Source organism: Pleurodeles waltl, chromosome 2_1, assembly GCF_031143425.1.
Source record: "Pleurodeles waltl isolate 20211129_DDA chromosome 2_1, aPleWal1.hap1.20221129, whole genome shotgun sequence".
Classification (NCBI taxonomy): Eukaryota; Metazoa; Chordata; class Amphibia; order Caudata; family Salamandridae; genus Pleurodeles; species Pleurodeles waltl.
This window is the reverse complement of record NC_090438.1, coordinates 276617247-276631376: the sequence shown is the minus strand read 5'-3', so window position 1 is coordinate 276631376 and position 14130 is coordinate 276617247. Positions and strand designations below refer to the sequence as shown.

At 46.9% G+C, this 14130-nt stretch overlaps 1 protein-coding gene across 1 annotated transcript in view; it reads right to left on the bottom strand.

Moving 5' to 3' along the window:
* The window catches only part of ARHGEF6 (Rac/Cdc42 guanine nucleotide exchange factor 6), a 793672-nt gene that overhangs the window by 203492 nt on the left and 576050 nt on the right, over positions 1-14130 (bottom strand). The window lies entirely within an intron of this gene.

Genomic DNA, 14130 nt, shown 5'->3' with positions numbered 1-14130 from the left:
TGGATTCACTGAGATGGTTTGTTATTGATAAAATCAATGTCAACCAATGTGGGGGCAATATATCGGACAGTCTTAATTTATGCAAATGCAAATGGATCCATCGTTTGGACTCTGTTGCTCAGGGTTTAAATGAATATGAAGAGATAGCGAGACAGAGGGCAAGTCTATTTAATGGCTAAAATAATGGTTTTGGATTATTACAGTTGTTGTGATATGGTGAGGATGAATGGGGAAGTGATTCACTTTGAAGGAATCAGAAAATCATAAGATTTACTAAAATAAGGGTTTCCTTAGATTATCTTTTATGATAGTGCCTTTTTTATGAATATGTTCCACATAGGACAGGACATGGTGTGATATATGAGTTTCTTTGTAGAAGGGTTGTAGATATGTGTAATAATCCTTTTTTCAATTGCCCATCTGTCTTTAATTAGGACAGAAAGGAAGATATGACGAGTAAAGATCATTATAAGTTGGAATATTTTGATAGTTATACATTTACATAAATGCGAGTTTATTCACATTTAGTTGTAATGTTGGAGATGAGTATATACATGTTAGTTGTGATTCTGAATGTGCAGTTCATTCGTACCAGGTGACTGTGGAGAATATAATTTTTAGATACGAGGCGATTCTCCACAAGGTTATTGTGTAACCTTTATACTCTGCAAAGCAAACTAAATACTGTGAAGCGGAAGAGCGTTTCGAACCCGAGATTGTTACACTCAGAGTTTTTTAAACACTTCCGCATTCTGGACATTTTTTTTGGACGCAGCAGACGTGCGCGCCAATTAATGTTATTTAAAGATGGACTTCACTCTCGGCGTGCCTCTAGGAGACACAGAGAGATCGGAGTAAGGAGCGGAAAGAAATAATACCATGTACCGGCAGGTATTATAACAACTAGGTGAATCGTATTTGTTTTTTTAAGGATATGAAAGGGGCTCAATATGGAGTCTGTTGAGTTAGAATTGAGGCAATATGTTGGGAGAGTGAGACTCTGGACCAGTCTAGAAAGGGCTCATTGTATGACATCGTTTTTTTTTAGTCCTAGAGATATTAAAACGCTGGTCATTTTTATAAAAAGTAGGTTTTATAAAAATAATTCTTTTAGTTGGCTTTAGCGGATGGATAATTAATAGTTTTTTTTATTTATTTATATCTATTTAAGATGAGAACATTGAATTTGGAGCAATGTTCCAGAGGAAGTTTTTGATGTGAATTGACCTAGAGGAGAAGATTGGGAATACAAACTATTAGTATTTGGGGTAAGAAAAGATGTTTGAGTTTCTTGATAGACTTGACTGGATGGATATATGAGGGGACTTATTGGTGATGGTCCTCTTTCTTCTCTATCTTCTGGTACTTTGTAGATTGGAGCTGTGTCTGCATTAGATTGAGGAAGATGGATGTAGTAAGTGAGTATGAAGTTATATGGGTGAGTATTGAGTAGGTTGTTAGTACAGCATAGTTTTGATAAGAGTGATGAGATAGTATGGAGGTTGATTCATTCTTTGGGATAATTTTAGATGTCCCTTGTCGTTTAGTGCTGAGGAAGACCCGTTGTGGAGTCGGGAGTGGGACCAAGAGCTAGAGGGGGGTCGAAACGTCGACGATGATGCTTCAACCTGGATTTGTTTTCTTTTCTTTAGAAGGACTAAAATTGGAGATTGAATCCTGTTTAAATTATTGTATTGATTCAATGTGATAAAAGGAACAACCAACAGGCATATATATATATATATATATATATAGTTTTTAACCTCACTTTTTGAATTGTATTGTGGGAGATTGATTACCCTTCTTCTTTTCTCATATTCACGAGCACTTGATCCAATTGCACTCTTTTTCTGTGCTTCTTTTTTGCTGTTACAATGGGGGATTGTAAATTTTGTATATAGAGAAGCAATTAATACATTTTGGAATTAAAATAAAGAATTGCTTGTATAAGTTTGGGTCTATGCTGTATGTTGTGGTAATATGTAAAGTAATAGGTGGGTTGAATTGGCTTCTAAGGGGTCCTTGACGTTCGGTAATAACAAAGTCATCTGGGCCTCCTCCAAGTGTTGAATAGGCTGCAGGTTGAAACAGTAGCGAAGGTTCCAAAAATGGCCTAGTTCTGGGCAGTAGTATACCTACGAAGGAGGCCCTCACTATTGGCTTAGTCGCTTGTGTTGAAGTGAGGGGGCGCATTCAGGCTTCAAAAGGCTGAGGGAAGAAGAGTCAAATCTATAGCAGGGACTAGGTTGGGGACTACACATCTGCCATCTTAGGGTCAGGCGAAAGCCACAATCAGTCCTTGGAGAGGGAAAGGAAAGATATAAGCCAGGGGCTATTCCACTTGTACTACCACGGTCGATGTCTGCCCAATTGAGGTGAGGTTGTTTTTGGCTTAAAGGTAGCGAGTGGCGGGATCCCGCGCCTTCATTACAGAGTCAGGCACATACAGGCCGTTTTGTTTGGCAGGCTTTGCTGCTTGCTTTGGGTCGGCTGGACTCCCTTGGTGTCAACTAGGGGCTGCCTCCAACCCCACTGCACTTTCTCTGTCCGCTGGTGAGTTCTAGAGTGGGGTAGGGGAGTGCTTGCACTCCACAGGGACTACTAAGCGTGGTTGCGGGCGTTCATGCACGGAGACTCACTCACTAGACTAGGCAGGAGATGCTCTGGGATTCCCCTCGGGCCCGGAGCACCATAGGGGTTCTCCACGGTATCCAGCCCAGAGGCCAGCAGACAATTCAGGGAGACTTCAGAAGATGAACATGACGGGCCATGGGTGTGTCTGTCGCGATGCCATCTTGGCCTCGGCAGCGACTCCGCAATCCTTTCAAAATCTATGGCTCAGTGGGACATTGAGGTCGTGTGCAGCCTTCTCACCCTTGCTGTTGCTCTCTAGTATTCATCCAGGCGGGGAGCAGTTCACGACATCTCTTAATTATGTTTGCATATTTAATAGTGGAGCTGCTGTGGGCGACTCTCCTGCTTCGTTACCCTAATTCCTAATATAGCCAAAGAATGTAGTTTTTTAAGTTCTATGGTAGTTACTAGGGAGATTTTGACTCATACCAGCAATTGCCCAGTAGTTCTGCCTTCCTTCTGTGAGGGAACTGCGTTTACATAAAGGGGGTCATTCTAAGTCTGGCGGGCGGCGGAGGCCGCCCGCCAGACTTCCCCCTCCGAAATACCGCTCCGCGGTCGAAAGACCGCGGAGGGTATTCTAAGTTTTTCCCTGGGCTGGCGGGCGGTCGCCAAAAGACCGCCCGCCAGCCCAGGGAAAAACTCCCTTCCCACGAGGATGCCGGCTCGTAATCGAGCCGGCGGAGTGGGAAGGTGCGACGGGTGCTGTTGCACCCGTCGCGTATTTCACTGTCTGCCAAGCAGACAGTGAAATACTTGTAGGGGCCCTCTTACGGGGGCCCCTGCAGTGCCCATGCCAGTGGCATGGGCACTGCAGGGGCCCCCAGGGGCCCCGCGACCCCCCCTACCGCCATCCGGTTCCCGGCGGGCGGACCGCCGGGAACTGGATGGCGGTAGGGGGGGTCGGAATCCCCTCGGCGGCGCAGCTAGCTGCGCCGCCTTGGAGGATTCAATAGGGCGGCGGTACACTGGCGGGAGACCGCCAGTGTTGCCGGTCTGACCGCGGCTTTACCGCCGCAGTCAGAATGCCCTGCGGGGCACCGCCGGCCTGTCGGCGGTGCTCCCGCCGACCCTGGCCCCGGCGGTTTAAGACCGCCGGGGTCAGAATGACCCCCAAAAATGTCTTGTATATCAGTTTGTAAGGGGCTCTAACAGCCATGTCTACTGGAGGTGAAATTGGTCTATGTACTCCTGCCAATCCTGGCCTATTGTCTTACACCTTAAGCTGGCTATAGTCCAGGAAATCAAAGATATATAATTGGGTCAATTTACTTTTAATTTAGTGGACACTGTCAACCTCATCTGCTGCTCTAACTACTCCTCTGCTGCCACCCAGATTTACTTGCTTTGGGCTAAGATCGATTTTCACAGGTGGTAATTGATGTGGGTCACTTTGAATCCTATCAAAACTACAGCCTACAGTTTGTGGGCTGTTTAGTCAGTCTACAGTTTTGAGATTTGGCAAGGACAAATTGCTGGTTGGTGGACTACCAAGAACTGATGGAGCCCCTATTCATTGTGATGTGATGTATCCTTAATTGAATTGTTTGGTTTGAACATTATCACCAGGTCTAGAGGCACACTGGTTCTCAGTTCCATGTCAATTAGTGCTTCTACCATCTCACTGTTTTTTCCAGGTCAAGGCTATTCTGTCAGATTCATCAATTTTTAAGTGTAAACGCTTAACAGAAATTATATCTGACTGAGTAACTGATAGATTCTGGCGCTCATGCCTAATCCAGTGGATTACCATGTTTTTCAATTACTCTTCATCCTCTATAGTTTTAGGTCTCAGCTTAGGGATATTGATCATATATTATCTACAACCTTATGTGTCCCTCCTGGAGGTCGACCAGTAACATCAAAGTTGCGGCAGCCCATGTTAAGATTTCTTAATGGTCTTCCATTGAAAGCCATTTGATTCTCCCTCTCTCAATATTCCACATAATGCGAGTCAGGCACTTGAGGCTCTACTCAAATCCATTTTTTTAAATGGCTGACCAAAACAGGGTCATAATTGCAGCAAACATAAGACCCCCTTACAACACACTTAGTAAATAGTGGCCTCACAGAAGAGGGATGAGCAGTTACATTTGTCATTGAGGATCACAACGCACACAGAAGGGAAATGGTTTACCCTTGGGTCACTTTTCCAGCAGCAAATCGAAACGCATACATTTCATCACTACGCTCCAACAAATGCACCCGCACTATATAGACCATAAGCTTATTTAGAAATGCAACTAGCTTATCAAGAACACCAAAATTGGCTTGATGGCGCCCTATCACATATTCCACAGAATGTTATACTAGGTCCATTAAGTAATGATGGACTTACATGGCCAGAACTGGCTATCTATACACCACACCCTAACATAGGTACAATGGCGGTAGCAGACGTATGCCACCTATGCACTAATTTAGTATAAATATATAGCCAGTTAATACAATTTGTAGTGCAGACTTTGAACACTGCCCCAGCAAGGGCTGCTCCAGCGCAGCCACATGTGGTCACAGCGGGCATTAATCCTGCTACTGTGCATTCAATTATGGATAAGGTATCCTCCAAACATGAAAATATTCTGTTTTAGTTAGCACAAAAAATTGGTGCTTTGGAAGCAGTGTTTCCCCATACGGGACCCTAAAATAAACATAGAATTTTCACAATGTGCTTGCCATTCGGGATGGTTCCCTCAGTGGATAACTGTGCCACTTGGGGTGCAATATCTCCTGCACTCTATGCTACCAAACATGGTACACCAATACTTGTAAGTCTTCTGGAAGTGTTAAAACACATTCAGGATGAATATGGGGCTGCCCAGGCCCGAGATCTGAGGATGCAATTAATGGCCAATTTTGTCACAGTAGCCTTGATAATATTAAGTAACCTTAAAGGGGAAGAAGTAGCACTGGCAGTGTGCATGCAGCTCTGGAAGTTCCTGCACAGGATCAAGAACGTGAGCTACCAAAGATTATTGCTGAAACTTATAGCAGTATAGGTCAGGATAGTCTGGGAGCCAGACCAGGTAAACCACAATTACAAGGTAAATCCAATAAGGAATCTACCAAGTAAGCAGCTGGGTGGTCATAAAAAATGGTGGGATAAACAAAACCAAAACAAAGATAATGTAAAAAAAAAAAAAAAAGAGGAGAATCTCTATGATTGAAGATTTCAGAGAAACGTTACAATATAAGAAACGGAGATACTTTAAAAACTCCTGATGAACGAGTTACTTACCTTCGGTAACGACTTTTCTGGTGGATACATTAGCTACCTGTGGATTCCTCACCTAATGAATACTCCCATGGCGCCAGCATTCGACGGAAATCTTCTTACTAGTCTCTGCACGTCGACGAGGACGTCACTCTAGCCCACGCGACGCCGTCTGACGTCATACAGGCAATAAGAGGTCCTCGACGACGTGCCGACGTCAGTACCAATCATTTTTTACGTGCATGAGAACAACCAGGCAATGCAATGAAAGAGCAAGGCAACATCCCATTACATTGTAAAAATACACAACATTGCATGAATAACTGTAAATCTTTTATATATATATATAACTCTCTCTTTTTAAAATATATATACACATCAAGTATATACACAAAGATATATACATATATATAAATATAATATATACAACATCTATTGCACCCTCAAAGACCAAGAGGAGCGTACTCAAGGATTACTTGGTAAGACCAGAAAGGCAACGGGGAGGCGGGTGGGACCGTGAGGAATCCACAGGTAGCTAATGTATCCACCAGAAAAGTCGTTACCGAAGGTAAGTAACTCGTTCTTCTGATGGATACAACTACCTGTGGATTCCTCACCTAATGAATAGAGTCCCAAAGCAGTACCACGCCCGGCGGTGGGTGCCTAAATGGTCAAACCAAGAAATCCTGCAGCACTGACCGTGCAAAATGGCCGTCCCTTCTAACCTCAGAATCCAAACAGTAATGTTTTGCAAAAGTGTGAAGGGACGACCAAGTTGCGGCCTTGCAGATGTCGACCACAGGAACACCTCTGGCCAAGGCCGAAGTGGCCGACTTAGCTCTGGTGGAATGAGCTCTAATGCCCTCAGGAGGATCCTTCTTTGCCAAAGAGTAACAGATTTTAATGCAAAGAACAACCCACCTGGATAGTGTTCTCTTGTGGACTGCCTTTCCTCTCCTCTTGCCCACGTATCCAATAAACAGCTGATCCTCCAGCCTGAAATCCTTTGTTCTATCAATAAAGAAGCTCAACGCCCTCTTTGGGTCCAGACGGTGCAGTCTTTCTTCCTCTTTGGAAGGATGAGGCGGAGGATAGAACGTGGACAAAGTAATTGCCTGAGCCAAATGGAAAGGTGAAACAACCTTCGGGAGGAAAGCAGCCTTGGTCCTCAACACCACCTTATCCCCATAAAAAGTTGTATAAGGGGGCTTTACTGATAAGGCCTGCAACTCACTCACTCTCCTTGCTGATGTTATAGCTATCAGGAAGACTGTTTTTAAAACCAAATACCTTAAGGGGCAAGAATGCATAGGTTCAAAAGGGGACCCCATAAGGAAAGTCAGGACCAAGGACAAATCCCATTGCGGCATAACGAATGGCTTTGGAGGATATTTATTTAGAAGACCTTTCAAGAATCTGATAACAATAGGGGATTTAAATAAAGATGGTTGGTCTGGAAGACATATGAAGGCTGACAAGGCCGATAAATAACCCTTAATGGTAGCCACTGCACAACCTTTCTGCGCTAGAGACAGAGCAAAAGACAAAACGTCCGATAGATGAGCATGCAAAGGATCAATCTGCCTCTCTCCACACCACGCAACAAATCTAGACCATCTATTAGCGTAGATAGATTTAGTGGAGTGTCGCCTGGCCGCTAATATAACATCCACTACCTCAGGCGGGAGAGAGAAGGAACTCAGGTTGCCCCGTTCAATCTCCAGGCATGTAGGTGCAGACTCTGGAGGTTGGGGTGTAAAACCTGCCCCTGCGACTGCGAGAGGAGGTCTGCCCTGAAAGGGAGACGGAGCGGAGGGCACATTGAGAGTTGGAGAAGGTCGGAGTAACATACCCTCCTTGGCCAATCCGGAGCTATTAGGATGACTAGAGCCCGGTCCTGGCGAATCTTCCTCAATACTCGAGGAATCAAGGGTACGGGAGGAAACGCGTAAAGCAACTGGCCGCACCAGGTTATTTGAAACGCGTCCCCCAACGCTCCCTGCATCGGATACTGGAGGCTGCAGAATAACGGACAATGCGCGTTCTCTCGAGTGGCAAACAGATCTACCCGAGGAAACCCCCACCTCTGGAAGATTAAACAGACTTGATCTGGATGGAGACGCCACTCGTGGTCTGCCGAGAATTGGCGACTGAGACTGTCCGCACGCACGTTCAAGACTCCGGCCAGATGGTTTGCTATCAAGCAAATCTGATGGTCCTTTGCCCAGGACCATAGTCGAAGAGCTTCTCTGCAGAGAAGGTACGACCCCACTCCTCCCTGCTTGTTTATGTACCACATCGTGGTAGTATTGTCCGTTAGGACCTGTACCGACTGACCACGAAGGGAAGGGAGGAAGCCCTTGAGAGCCAGACGTACAGCCCGTAACTCTAACAGATTGATGTGAAACATCTGTTCCTCTGGAGACCAAAGACCTTTGATCTCCAGATCCCCCAGATGAGCTCCCCACTCTAGAGTGGAAGCATCCGTTATGACTGTGGCCACTGGTGGCGACTGCTGGAACGGCTTTCCTTGTGAAAGATTGTTGCTTGCAATCCACCACTTCAAATCCACAGCAGCATCTCTGGAGATCTTGACAGTACTCTCTAGATCCCCTTTGTGTTGAGACCACTGCCTTCGGAGGCACCACTGAAGAGCCCTCATGTGCCAGCGAGCATGCGTGACCAACAGAATGCAGGAGGCAAACAGACCGAGCAGACGAAGGACTTTGAGGACTGGAACTACCGCTCCATTTCGAAACATTGGAACCAAATCCTGAATATCTTGAATCCGCTGAGGCGGAGGAAAGGCCCGACCCAATGTTGTATCCAGTACTGCCCCTATGAACAGGAGGCGCTGAGAGGGCTCTAGGTGAGATTTGGGCTCGTTCACCGAAAAACCCAGGTCGAACAACAACTGGGTTGTTGACTGCAGATGATGCGACACAAGCTCCGGGGACTTGGCTTTGATCAACCAGTCGTCCAAGTAAGGGAATACTGCTATCCCCTTCCTTCTGAGTTCTGCCGCAACCACCGACATCACCTTTGTGAAGACTCGAGGTGCTGCAGTAAGACCAAACGGAAGGACCGCAAACTGATAGTGCTGCGATCCCACCACAAACCGGAGATACTTCCTGTGTGACTTGAGTATCGGGATATGAAAGTAAGCATCCTGCAAGTCGACAGACACCATCCAGTCTTCCTTGTTCAACGCCAAAAGCACCTGTGCTAGGGTCAGCATCTTGAACTTTTCCTGCTTGAGGAACCAATTCAAGATCCTCAGGTCCAGGATTGGTCTCAAACGACCATCCTTCTTGGGAATCAGGAAATACCTTGAGTAACATCCTCGACCCCTTTCCTGCTCTGGGACCAACTCCACCGCGCCCTTTGAAAGGAGGGCTTGTACCTCCTGTTCTAGCAACAGGAGGTGTTCTTCTGAATAATAAGAAGGGCGGGGCGGGATGAGGGGCAGGAACTCCCGAAAGGGAAGGGTGTAGCCTTTTCCCACAATACTGAGAACCCAAGTGTCTGTTGTAACAGTCTTCCATTTGGTGAGAAAATGCTGTAATCTTCCCCCTACAGGAGAGGAGTGAGTGGGAAATGGTGGAAGCCTAAGGCTGCTTCCCCTGCTGCACCCCGCCAGAGGATGAGGAAGAGGCAGAGTGCTGCTGAGAGGCTCCTCTGGTGCGGACCCTACCTCTCCCTCTAAAAGATCTATAGGGATGGGAAGAGGCAGGTTGCTGATATCTTCCCCGAAAGGAAGAGGAGGAAGAGCCACGCCCAAATCCACGAAACCTCCTGAAAAATCTGGAAGAGGCCGTGGAAGAAGGAGCTTGGAGCCCTAACGACTTATCCGTGGCCCTGCTCTCCTTAAAACGTTCCAAGGCCGAATCAGCCTTGGCTCCAAACAGTTTGTCCCCATCAAACGGGAGATCCAACAATGTGGACTGTACATCCGCAGAAAAGCCCGAGTTACGGAGCCAGGCCTGCCTCCTTGCCACCACAGTTGTGCCCATTGCTCTGGCTACCGAGTCGGTCGTATCCAGTCCCGTCTGGATAATCTGGGTCGCAGCAGCCTGGGCATTTGAAACAACATCCAAAAGACCCTGGGGAAGCTCTGTAAATGATGAGGAAATGTCATCCATCAGAGCATGAATATACCTCCCCAGGATACAGGTTGCGTTGGTGGCCTTCAACGCCAGACTGCAGGACGAAAAAATCTTCTTGGACTGCGCCTCTAGTTTCTTTGAATCTCTGTCCCCAGGCACCGTCGTGAAAGAACCAGGCGCTGACTTGGATGAACAGGAGGCCTGCACCACCAAGCTCTCCGGCGTAGGGTGCCTAGACAGAAAACCAGGGTCAGTCGGAGCCGCCCGATACCTCCTGGCCACGGCTCTGTGAACTGCTGGGGAAGATGCCGGCCTCTTCCACACCTCTAACACCGGATCCAGCAGAGCGTCATTAAATGGCAAAAGAGGCTCCGCCGCAGCTGAGGCCGGATGTAGCACCTCTGTTAGAAGGTTTTGTTTAGCCTCCACCACCGGCAAAGGCAGGTCCAAAAAACTAGCTGCCTTCCGTACCACTGCGTGAAAGGAAGCAGCCTCCTCAGTATATTCTCCCGGGGACGAAAGATCCCACTCAGGGGAAGTGTCCAGCCCACTGGCCGACTCCAGACCACGCAGCCCATCACCCGAGTCCTCTAGCTCTCCTTCCTCCAGGGCTCGTTGGTACTCCTGCTCCTCTAATACACGGAGAGCACGTCTCCTCGAATGAAGCCGTTGTTCAATACGCGGAGTCGACAATGCCTCCGCCGAAGTCGAAGATCGGCGCCGATCTTCAGAAGCCACCGACGCCGCGTCCGGCGCCACAGGTATCTTCGGCGCCGACGAAAGAGCAGTCGAAGCAGATGGACCCACCGGAGTCACAGGCCGAAATCCCGACGTCGACGGGATGGAAATCCCCGGGGCCAATCCCTCTGAAGCCACCGGAGCGGCCACCGGCGCCGACACTGGCGCCGAGCCCACGTTCCCAAAAGGGAGAAAGGGCATAAAGGGTGCCGGCCAAAGAGGCGCAGGATCACCCAATGAAAAGGCCAAAGGCCCAGCCGGAGTACCCCCTGGAGCCATCTGTTGGAAGATGGCATACATCGCATTCAAGAATGCGGAACTATCGGCTCCAGGGGTGGGAAAAGCCAGATACTGGGGTGCCTGTCTTGGAGGCGACCCCGACGCCGGCCTCGACGTCTGCAACGCCCGAGAAAACACCTGAGGCTCCAATACCTCAATCACCGACGCCTGTCCAGGTGAAGTTGGAGACGCCGGAGAGGGCAACTGATCTCCCATGTCCTTCGGCGCCGATCCGAAGACCTGGAACGAGTCTCCTTTGAATGACGCCGAGATTCTCTGCGGCGCCGGGAGTCTCGATGACGCCGATGTCTTGGTGAAGAAGACTTCTTGTGATGCTTCTCCTTCGATTTCGCCATAAACAGCTTCGCCTCACGTTCCTTGAGGGCCTTTGGATTCATGTGCTGGCATGAATCACAAGTCGAGACGTCGTGGTCGGAGCTCAAACACCAAAGGCAATCGGAATGAGGATCTGTCACTGACATCTTGCCTCCACACTCACGACAAGGCTTGAATCCAGACTTTCTCTGCGACATTATTACCACAGCGAAAGACTACGCAGCAAAAATACACTGTAACCACAAAAGTAACAGTTGCTCCCTCGAAGATAACCGTTTCGAATGCACGGAAAAAAGGGAACTGACGTCGGCACGTCGTCGAGGACCTCTTATTGCCTGTATGACGTCAGACGGCGTTGCGTGGGCTAGAGTGACGTCCTCGTCGACGTGCAGAGACTAGTAAGAAGATTTCCGTCGAATGCTGGCGCCATGGGAGTATTCATTAGGTGAGGAATCCACAGGTAGTTGTATCCATCAGAAAGATATCAATATATTGACACACACCAATCTTGTTCGTTTCAGGACTCATCAGGTAAATGCAGTGAGAGAGGCGGGCTTTCCGAACAACGAAACGAGTACGTGAAACCAAGAAAATATTCACAACACTCATCTGAACCTTCCCTAAAAAAGGAAGAGAAGCCCCTTCCCCCAACAGAAACCACAGTATAAAAAGTAAAAAGTGGCAGGAATTGCGGAGAGAAATGGCACACACAATGAGATTTTTATTGAAGAACAGTACGTGGGCACTGACGCTGCTAGACACGTGGCAGAGGTCACAATAGAATCTTCAAGAGCTTTTGAATGTGACAGCAACTTAACTTCAAGAAAACAAACATTCTTTTCTCAGTGTTCTGTTTTGGAGATACAAGTTACCAGATGAAGGAAATAGCTTGGTGCCCCATTTTCTAAAAAAGTGTGCACAATTACAAGCACCAAACACCATTGAAAAGCTTCAATTATTATTAGGCTTTTTCAATTTTGGCAGAACTTGCACTCCACATTAAGTACAACACATAAAACCACTTTATGATTTGATACATCCAGACTTTGCAGGTAAATGTAACACACACGCATTCTACGAGCATTACAGCAGGACATGCTTGAAGCAAAACACCTACATCCACACACATGTAACAACAAAACGAACTTGGTAATCAGGGTAATTGTTGTGCCATCGGTTTCACCTATGTAACATTCAATGAAGGGGATACTGTTCCAAAAGCATATAAATCACATTTATATTCCATAGCTTTGCTCCCACCGAGAACATTTTGACTGCTGTCCAGATGGCTGTCATAAAAGAGTTACCTCTGACCCAGGGGAAAGGCATTATTGTTTTGACCCCAATACCAGCCTTAGAGGCTGTGACAAAAGCCACCATTCCAAACACAAAAGCATTACATCCATGTTGGATGCTATGGGACACCTCTGTGACTCCCACTGATGCTGATTTAGTTTTTGATCCAAAACTTCAGATACAAGAGTTCCTTCAACATGAACTTGAATACCCAACACCGACAAACATTTTGCCTCTTGATCAATACCAAATGATCATTTACACTGATGGTTCAGCGCAACCAGCAGTAGGCACCAAACAACAATACTTTGTTGTTTGTGCAGCTGTGAGCAGATGCATATGAGATGGCAAGTTCCACCCTTAGAACACCTACATGTAGTCCTTAGGGGACTGCACAGCGCAACTGGCAGAGTTCAAGGCTCTAACATTGGCACTGGAACATACTGATCCTGCGCTCCTAACACTCATTAGTGTGATTTATATTACTGTGTCCAGTCCTTTAATAAATATCTGCATTACTGGTGCCAAAATGGGTTCAGAGATTCCAAAAGGGATACCATCAAACACAGACTTCTGTGGGGGAAGGTAGCAGCTTTAAAGGAGACGCTACCAAATACCCATGTAGTACATACAATGGACCATCAACATGGAGGAATACACATTACAGATAACACCTTGGCTGATGAAGCATCCAAGTCAGCAGTAGCCATTGCTTCTGTTGCTACGATTACTCATTCTAGGACGAGGTTGGATGATGAAACACTGGCTGCTGTGAAAGATTTGGCCGGCAGCATGCCCTTGCCAAAAGCGTATCCTGCCAAATATTACTAACATCTAAGCGCCCAAAATATTGAATTCATAACAATAACAGGGGTGGGTGATCATGTGATCCCCAACCAAGACAAATTATGAGATCTAATAAAAGTAGTGCATGAAGCGCTTGCTTCTGGCCATGCAGGTGCAGCGGCTACAATTTCATTATTGCAAAAACACTATTGGTGGTCATGTCTATACAAACAGGCCAGGTAGTATGTCCTTCGTTGAGACACCTGCCAACAAATAAGAGAGTTCACCGGGAAACACCCACTGCAGACAACCCTCCTAATTTTCAACACACCACTACAATATGTGTAGCTCGACCACTGTGGTCCCCTAACACTTGATGATGCATACAAATACATCTTAGTCGCTGGTGATTCTTGCTCCAGATTTCTTTGGGTATGGCTACAACGATCAGCTGATGCTTGAACAGTTAATAAAGATTTGCAAGTCTTCAGTGGGACATATGCAGTTGTGGCATTCTATTTGGACCAGAGCCCTGCCGTTGCCTCCACGGCATTCAGGGAAAACATTGCAACAATGGGTGTCCAACTCCATTACTTGTCTCCCTTTCATCCTAAGGGAAACGTGGTTGTGGAGTGGAAAAATCAAGACTTAAAGCAATCCTTAACAGCAAGGGTACTAGGTATGGGTCACAGTTGATTTAGCCACCTATATGGAGTCCAGAGAGCACTAAATAATCTGCCC